Below are 9,933 nucleotides of genomic sequence, written 5' to 3' on the forward strand. Positions count from 1 at the left end.
CAGAGCCAGCACCAAGCCAGTGTGTGACCTCAGAGCCAGCACCAAGCCTGTGTGCATCCCATGAGACAACATGAGCTTACTGGGTTCAGATTCTAGAGTAACCATTCTAGAATTCTTTGTTTTTCTCTCTGATTAAAAGGTAATAAAACAAACTGACTTTAGGATAATTCCCAAAGGGTCCAGTTTATCTCTCACAAATGGAAGGTAATTGAGGCCAATACATGCCACCATTCAAAAATAAAACAAAATCAGCAGGAATAGGAAAACTCTTAAGATTCAACATAAACAAAATATTCTAACCCTATAGTTTCATGGTAATGCAGTTTTCTAGAAGAAATAAAATGTAACCCAAGAAAATACTATTCTGGTTGACTATTCCCTGCTGAATTTTGGTTAAAGAAATAAAGAGAAAACTCAACTCTTTGTTAAGTTGCTAGGGCTGATACTGGCATCGCATTATAACCCTGAAACCATACTATTTCCCTGTGTGTTTGGAAGTATTGTAGGACCAATCAATGAGTAGGTATTCTAGTATAATTGGCAATGAGGGTTTGCATTTTATTGGGAAAGGGAGATACAAACACAGGATGGGGAGGGAAGAAGAGCTTGTGATGATGGCAACAATTAGATGTGTGAAATAGGCTCTGAACTCAAGACTTAAAAGCAAAAGATCAATGATGGAGCCTCAGGAAAATGTAGAAAACGCAACTCTGCCAAGGAGTCGGGCCCCTCGGACAGATGAACCGTTTCAGGGCAGAGCAGGAAGCCAGGGGATGAGCCTAGAACAGTCAGGAGTGTTAGCAGGGGGACACGCCTAGCGGACATGAGCGCTAGCATGCGACACGTCTGCTGGTTGGTGACAAGCGCCGTTCAAACATCACAGTAAATCATGCCAGGAATGATGCGTGACTCCCGGATGAGAAGATGGTCCAGAACTGTGCTCAGTTGACATGCTCACGACCACGGGTGAATTTCCAGGGAGTCTCCAGTGCCCACCTCCCATTTCTGTACAGGAGCAAACGAGATTATAGAGCCTTGCACTACTGCACTGCATGGAGCGGTCCCGTGGGTTCTGGGGACACTACTGCACTGCATCGAGCGGTCCCGTGGGTTCTGGGGACTCAAGCTCTTCACGCTTGGATGACAAGTCCTTTGCCTCCTGAGCCATCCATTTCCCCTGGCTCTTTCAGAGCATTTTTTGATTTTGTGTTTTTAAAGATTAGAGATATTTAAACTAGTCTGAAATATTTTTTAGTGAGTGCGAAGAAGAGAAAACTACTTTGAAAAGTACAAAAAGATAAATGCCAACTAACAAAAAAAGTCGATAGAAACAGAAAACCATAAATTTGTAATCAGGTAGTAATACTTGATTGAGACAGGAATCACCCATGCAAATGGCAGCCATTAGGAGGCAGCTGGTTATTGCCAGGGCTCACAGAGTGGAGCTGGCAATAAGCAAGGAGATTCTAATTAGTTATTATAAGTGAAGCTCAAGAAGAGGAGAGTCAAGAGTAACCTCAAGACCTTTTGGTCCGAGAAACTGGGGAATGGGTTACCATTTTCTATGAGTGGACAACTTCAAGTAGGGAATTAAGCATTCCACTTTGAGCTTGGCAAGCCTACCGGTATCCAAATGATAAAGTCGACCAAGTAGCTGGACCTGAAGCTTGGATTTCTGAGAAGTCTAGAATGTGTGTGCATGCACATAAAACGAGGAGAGGAAAGATAGAAGGACATGATGTTTTGAGCCAAGTGCTCATCAAACCCAACTGAAAACTAGGGTACCAATGCGCCTCCTAGGCGGAGCCGAATACAATTGGCTGCGACACAGCAAGAGCTCAGTAAGAGATGAGCAGGAGTGGCATGCTCCCCTTATGTCTGATGCTAATTGCGTATTTCTATTGCTAACTGGGGTAATAGCTGAGTACCCAAGGAATGAAAAGGACTTTAACTGAGCACAGTTTTAGGGAATTTAAAAGACACAGTTCTTATGCACATGAAATAAGGTCTAGAAACAAGGAGAGGCACAGCTGAGTAAGACACAGGAAGGCAGATGTAGAGTCCGCAGGGGCCCATTAGGAAGGGATCCCCAGAACACACTCAAGTGGGCTAGGACTGGGAACGAATTAGGGCAGACTCTCTGAAAGGGTCATCACATTGAAAGATACATCATTAAACATATAAGAAGTAAATGATATAACAAAGAGTCAAAATAAAGCTATGATAAAAAAATTAGCATCCAGGGAGGCTCATAAAAGCACTGCTATGTATGCCTGGCGACTTGAGTTTGATCCCTGGAATCCAGGTAAAAAGCCCTATTAGGTGATGCACATCTATAATCCCAACACCCCTAAAGAGAGATGGGAGGTGGAGACAGGAGAACCAGCTGGAAGCTCCAGGGCCAGCAAGTCTGGAGGATGCATCCGAGTGGGGAACAAGAGAGACAGGCAGACCGTGAGAACTGACCCTGGAAAGCTGCGTCTGACCTCCACGTCAGAGTAGAGTAATGTAGAGTAATATTTATGAAAGGAAATGTGACTTCTATGAATGACCATGGTCAGTGGATAGTCTCATATCCATGAATACATAGGCAGAAAGAAAGAACTTAAGGAAGGAAGGAAGGAAGGAAGGAAGGAAGGAAGGAAGGAAGGAAGGAAGGGAGGAAGGAAGGGAGGAAGGAAGAAAGGAAGAGAGAAAGGAAGGAAGAAAGGAAGGAAGGAAGGAAGGAAGGAAGGAAGGAAGGAAGGAAGAACTTAAGGAAGGAAGGACAAAAGGAAGGAAGGACAGAAAGAAGAAACAGAGGAGGTGGGAGGTAGACCTCAGAAGAGCTAAAAGGAACAGCGGGGAGTGAATATGATGAAAATCTAGTTTATGACTTCTCAAAGAATAAAACTACTACATTAAGAAAGGGTTAAACACAGTGGCACATGCATTTAGTCTCAGCACTTGGGAGGCAGAGGCAGGCAGACCTCCGTGAGTCCCATTCCAGACTCGTCTATATAGTGGGTTCCTGACCAGTTAGGGCTGCATGGTAAGACCTAGTCTCAACAAATCAAATCAAATCAAATCAAATCAAATCAAATCAAATCAAATCAAAAGTCACAGCTTACATTTTTAAAATGGTATCTCTGGGCTGGAGGAATGGCTCTATGGTTAAAAACACTCCCTGCTCTTCTAGCAAACCCCCATGGCTGCTCAAAACCAACTGCAACTCCAGTTCCAGGGATTCAGCGCCCTCTTCTGGCCTCCGTGGGCACTGCATGCATATGGTGCACATACAAACATGTAGGCAAAAACACTCATACACATAAAATAAAAACGAGTTAAGTATTTTTTTAAAAGCTATCTCAATAACTAAACATCCCAAAGTGACAAAGACCTCAGGATAAGGGAGAAGTTACTATCATGCAGGATTATTAAGGCTGGCCTGTGATAGAAGACAGACGGAGCTTAGAGAAGACAGCACACCCCAAACAGCACACAGCCTTTACACAGTAGACGGGAGGAAATTCAACATCAGAACACTTCCCTGGACCAGACACTGCTCTTTCAACACTAATTCATTTAGTATTCCCAACAACACTATGAGATATGGAGTTGTTCTTATGCTAGTTGTATAGGGGCACAGAGAAGGTGGTCAGCTAGCTCAAGGTTACACAGTTACTCAGGGGACAGAGCTGGATTTGAAACTGGCTTTGCCAGCTCTGGAGTTTGCTGTTAATCTGTGCAAATTTCAGACTCAGTAAGTGAAAAAAGTAAGCGGCGGATCATTCATAGATTAGTAGAATACATGTGCACTCACAATGTGCTACACTAATGCTTACCTACATGAGGAAGTGTGAGTGGAGATGTGCTGGCAGGTATAAACACACATGGTAAAGGCATGGCCTGGTTGGGAGTGCACTTGAGAAGTCCCTAACAGCATGCCTCTCCAGGGAACGAAGGAATCTTGGACAGAAGGGGACTTACTATCTATATCTGTGTTTCTTGAAATTTTATTAAATGGAAGTGATATCTGGAAATAAACAAAGAACTTTTGGGGTTTATTTTAAAAACAAAAGTTTCATATATTAGGAGTAGCATGGAACAGCCATTCTCAAGAGAAGAACCCGGGTTTAAAACATTTTAGAAATGAAGAGTTCAGAAACTGTAGGCTGATGACGGGATGGAAGAATGAATTGATCCTTGTGATCTTGGAGCATCATCCGCATTTCACTGGCGCATAGATCTTTGCTCAGTGATTCCTAACCTCAGATCATTCCACATGTTCCTAGTCAGTGACTAACCCCACTTGCAGAACCAGAGGCAGAGTATGGGACTGACGGACACAGGGCTCGACCCTATCTCCTATCCCACTGCTGTGGGGGCAGGCAGTGGGATGACTCAGAGCAGCAAAGGCTTAGGAACTGCCAGTTGGGGAATCTCGTAAGCTTTGATATCAGCTTTGGGAACTCAGGTCTTCTCACAGTGAGCCTGCTGCTGCTGAGTGGCCTTTAAGGTAGAAGTCGAGATGCTAAAAAGCCCGATGGGAGTTTTTCTACGGATTTGGTAATTTTTTTTTTCTACTTCTTCCCTCAGAATTTTTAGTTTTTAAAACAAAAAAAAAACCTCTATTTTGCTTAAACCTTTTTAGTTTCTTTAAGTGTTACTTTGCAATTGGACGATTAAAATGGGTTTAGAAACTCAGGCAGAAAAGCCAGTTTCAACCCAGAAAAGGTTGGTGCAATGTCTAAGAACTACACTACAGTGTACAGCCAGGACTGGGATGTGGCTGTCCTGGCTGGCAGTCATGCCAAGCTGGAGAAGCAAAGAGGAGCAGGCTGGTGGGGAGTGAGCGGAAGTGACAGGTGGAGACCCGGTGGCCACTCCAGTGACTTGCTTAGCGCCACCATGGGAGGACCAGTGCTACCTTAGATGATCCTTCCAGCTTCTGAGCACTGACCACCTGCTTGCTGTACAAGCTGCTGCCTGTCTGCTGTATCTGGGCATCCTTCTAGGTGCTGCTAATAAGTACCTGCAAGCTTCTGCTCTCGGGAAGACAGCAGTCACGGCTGGTTTTGGCTCTTTCTACACACGTGTCCCGAATGAGCACTTAATGATGCAAATGTGCTAGGTCTATGGCAGCTGCCTTTTTAAGAGGTCAGTTTTTTACCTAAGCACACATGGTTCCTGTGAAGGAGTTGTTTCTACTTCTATCTCATAAACAAAACCAAGTTTGAAGATCTTTAGCAACTTTCTGAAGAACACCGCACCTGCGAGTGGCAGAATCGGAATGATGTCTAGCTTTGCTTCTAAACAGTGGTAATCCCATTAAACCGCAGCTTGCTTTAATGATCACACAATGAAGTCTCCGCCATAACACCTAACGGGTTCACTCACAGCCTGCAAATCTTTATATTATGTAACATGTGCATAAAAAGTATCTCCCACGGGAAACAATGTACCTCCTTCTCTTGGTCTTACTTTGCTTACTGGGTTAGCACCTAGGGTGCGATTTTCTATTATTAATGTTTCAGTGAAATCTTGAAGTAGTAGGTTAGAAACGGGTTGACTAGTTCATGGAGTTAATTTAATTTCATAATGGTTAAATTTTCACTGTATTTTTTTTTGCAAGCCGGTTGACCTCATGCTAGCAGCCTGAAATTTACTGTAGGAAGGAAACTGGCAGATGCTATGATTCTGATGCCAGACACTTTCTAGCACGCCCTCCATCTACTAGAATACAAAGTTCAAAACCCCAGTACAGCAATTCCCTCAGACCTGAGAGATTTTCTTCCACTACCTGAATCTATAACAAAGGTACACAAGGGAGCACATGGTGCACACAGGCTTCTTTCTGAGCGCTGCATGGAACAACTTGGCCTTAAATGCCCACACTTGGGAACACTCTGTGACCACTGCACATCGTGCCTACAGTGAGCGAGGAGAAGAGCCTCTCCCAGGACTCAGAACATGATTTCGTCTACATACAGACTTCCTACACATGCGGCTGGTCAAGAAGACATCCTGCTACACAGCGTGGTGGTCCCTAGCCACACTGACTGGTGCCTTTACAAGGGAAGGGCTGGAGAGAGAGATTCAGATACAAAGCCAGGGAGAGGAGCTCTGTGAAGACAGAAGCGGAGACCAGAGAGGCGGCTGGAGCTAGAGCGTGCTGAGGACTGCCAGCAAGTACCTGAAACCGGAAGAGGCCAGGATTGCTTCTTTCCTGAAGCCTCTGTGGGAAGCAAGACCACATTGGCAGCTTCACTGTGGACTCTGGGCCTCCAGAACTTTGGAACAATAAACTCTGTTGTTTAATATGACCCAGGTTGCAGCTATTTGTTATGGCAACCTAGGAAATGAATACAGCATTGTGCAAGTTAGACGCATAGGGCCTACCAGGACAGTGAAGGGACCTAACGAAACCTAACACTTGTTTCTGTCCTCTTGTTTTCTGTGAGCCTCCTATGACATCGTGTGTTACCTCTAAACACAAGCTTTTGGAGTAGGATCCAATTTCCTGAAATTTTATATGAAAACGGGTGTAATTGTGTTTCCAGGCTGACTGTGTGCCGGCATTGAGCAACTGAATGCACCCACATGTTCCATAAAGTTGGTTCTCTACGTCAGCTTTACAGATGAAGAAGCCGAAGCTTAGCCAATGAGAATCTAGGAATGTCACACCCCACCCTGGGGATCAGTTCATAGCTGGTGCTTAACACCGTGCATATGCCATCCACAAGCTGAGCTCTGCATGCCAACCTTAGAGTCGTGTACATAGAGAAGCACACACATGCATGTTAGCTTCTCCCAGGACTTCAGCTAGATACCCTCTGCTCTGTGTTTTCCAGCTCTCCCTTTCTTCCAGTCTCCATGGCTCTCTGTTCCACCCTGAGAAACCTCATTATCCACTCTCCCACCTGATGATTACTTTTTTCCAATGTCTAGACCATTTCAATGACATGGGATTTGAAAAATGTGTGTTTGGCCTTCCGTTCTTCTGGCCTGTTTTCAATTCCAAGTCTTCTCTAATACAAGCAAACCTATTTTGTACTTATCTGTCAAGCAGTGGATAGATAACCCAGTTTTCTGACGATGCTGGGGACTTACCCTGCATTCCCCTGGTCTGCAGACTGGCTGGTTTCACATGTCTGCCTAGATCCTCCCGCTCACCTCCACTAGACCTCAAGAAAGTGAAAGTTGTTTGGAAGACCGACCTGGAACCCACTTAGAGGGCGAGGGGGAAAGATTGGGGACTCCAGGAGAGCCAGCAGAACATCCTTGAGCCCACCAAAGACCCCAGACCCTGACTATGGAGAAGGTGGCTGGGGACATTTGAGGACCACAAGGCTCTGGTTACTCACTCTGCCTCATCAAAACCAATCTTCACATGTGGCTTTATGAAACCAGGATTCCCGAACTAAATGCTCGGATCCTCTTCAAACAGGGATCACTTTGATCAGGGATGGTTTCCGACTGAACACTGCCAGGAGGAACAAGCAACCCAAGAGCAATGAGCATGCAGAGGAACAGGAGAGGGGAACAGGAAATGCCAGTCGAGGCAGGCCACCATACCAGGCCTGGAAATTCAGACCACCTGTAACTCTCAGGAGCTTGGCTCTCCTACCTCTCAGGATCAATTTTCACTGCTCACAAGTTTCCTTCAGTGAGCGGCTTCCTCTAACTGCTAACGCTAACAGTGATTTAAAGGGCTGGGTTTTGTTTGTTTGTTTGTCTGTTTTTTAACAAGTCAGTATTTTATTCATGGAGGCAATCGCAAACCGTCTGGGATACGTAGAAGAGAAGCTATGCAGAAGTCTAGATATTTACGGCCACACAGAGGGTGTTACCTCCTTGTAGTGCAGGACTTATCCCTGTGCTGAGTGAATATTAGTGAAATGATTATCTTTTCTTTTTTGTTTTGAACCATCGCATTTAATCAGTACCAAAGAGAGGTGGGAGCGGTAGAGAGGGAGGAGAGGGGAGGGAGGAGAGAGCAGAAAGGCAGAGAGAGAGGGGGAGGGGAGGGGAGACTAACCCTTTCTGGCTAGTGGCGCTAACTCTCACATCTTTTCCAGTCAATGGAATACTAAAGAGCAACTACCTTGAATTACGTGCTGAGAAACACAAAGTGCTTCAATTTGCCTAAAATGGGTTAAAAAAAAAAAAAAAAAGTAAACGTAAGTTTTGAAATGAAAAAAAGAAAGGAGACAAACATTCAAGACAGTTGCATCCCTGGAATTTCTCAATACTCTGGAGGCAGAGGTAGGATGGTGAGTTCAAGGCCAGCCTAAGCTACACAGTGAGATCCAGTCCCCGCCCCACCCCATCCTTCCAAAATTGTAGAGATCGATTTAATCGGCTGCTGTCAAAAAGCCAATGCCCTTCAGCATTATTTTTACACATGTTTGAGTCTTTAAAAATGTTTTTAAAAATATATGAAAAATGCATACAAATATACATAAAACTCTATGTGTAGACTCAGAAGTTGCAAACCTTTGGATCTATGAACCTTGGGTTACAAAGTCCTTGTTTTAATAAACTCTAACTCTCTCTCTCTCTCTCTCTCTCTCTGTGTGTGTGTGTGTGTGTGCACGTGCGCGCATGTGTTTGTGTGTTACAAAGCACAGACTATAGTGTTGGTAGGGAACATAGCTATTTTCTTTTATTTGAGCATAATAATCACTTAGAAGTGTCAAAGGACATTCTAATAAATGCTGTGAACTAGATAGGTTCTGAATGCATGCCCAATCTGTTGTGGTGATCTTCCCCCTGGCACGTTAGGTAACTGGATCAGGCTAAATTATTCAAAATTAGTATTGCAACTAGATCTTTAGGACGGCAAGCCTCCGGATGCAGACAAGTCTGTGCAAGGAAAAGGGCGCTTTTGTAAAGATATGTGATACCCTCAAGCCCACGGCAGACCAGCCGGGCTCTATTAACCTTGACAGAAACTTAGCATTAAAGATTTTTCAGTGAGAGGCACTTAGAGTGCACTCTCTACAGTAGGTGGGAGAATGGAGCCAAAAGCTGTTGTTCACAAAAACATTCCAACAAACCCTTTCTTTAACCATCAAACCCCAGGAGAGGGGCAGCAAGGCAGTTGCCAGCAAAGCTGATCAGAATCGTCACACTAGCATCGCTGTGTCCCAACTTCCTGGCATTGGATGATTACAGTCTTTTAGAAATGAAAGTCACCGATGTCCAAGTGCGATGTTCACAAGGTGCCCAGCACAGAAGGACTCACAGCAAGTGAGGACTGGCTGCAGACGCATTCCTAAAGCCACATGTGGCTTCTCCTCTTGGCCCTGTTCCATTTGCTCAAGGAAGACACTTCGATTTAAAATTTTTCTGCACCACTTTCGGGAAAAGGAGGGCAGTGAGCCTTCCCTGGCACTCCTTGCTGAGTCAAGAACAGGTAGCGACAGGCTTGGCCCAGAGGAGGCTCTGCTGGCTCTCCTGTTCTCCTAGGAGCCACAGATGAAATCAGAACCCAGCAAACACTGAAGGGAGAACTTACAGGCTAGACAGTGGATTGCTCCACTTTTTAAAAGCAGAAAACTTTCTTAAATTCTGGATACTTATTTTCCCTTGCTTCCTCGTGAATATGATTTTTTGCTCTAAGGGTCAGCATAAATTCCACACTGTGGTTGAAGACATTTTTAGTCAGCCAATAAAGAGGAAGAGACTGGATTAAAGCAATCAGTTTTTAATCTTCAGGGGGCCCAGTTTTAACCTTGATGTAGTTTGAAAAGGAGCCACCATATATAATAAAAATTTTGGATTAAAGATAATAAAAGGTAACTTTCTTGAAAGTGATTTTAGTATATGATATGAATGCATACTTATGTGTTAAAATATAAAAGCATCTCAGATAAAGAATGTTCGGAGCAGTGGTTTTCCTTTGGGCAAAGAAAGAGGACAAGAGGACAGTGCAGTGGCTGAGTGGGG

General features: G+C 44.4%; 1 protein-coding gene across 7 annotated transcripts in view; it reads right to left on the bottom strand.

Moving 5' to 3' along the window:
• The window catches only part of Nfkb1 (nuclear factor kappa B subunit 1), a 116,668-nt gene that overhangs the window by 66,149 nt on the left and 40,586 nt on the right, over positions 1-9,933 (bottom strand). The window lies entirely within an intron of this gene.

The sequence above is a fragment of the Mus pahari genome, chromosome 4 (genome assembly GCF_900095145.1).
Source record: "Mus pahari chromosome 4, PAHARI_EIJ_v1.1, whole genome shotgun sequence".
NCBI lineage: Eukaryota > Metazoa > Chordata > Mammalia > Rodentia > Muridae > Mus > Mus pahari.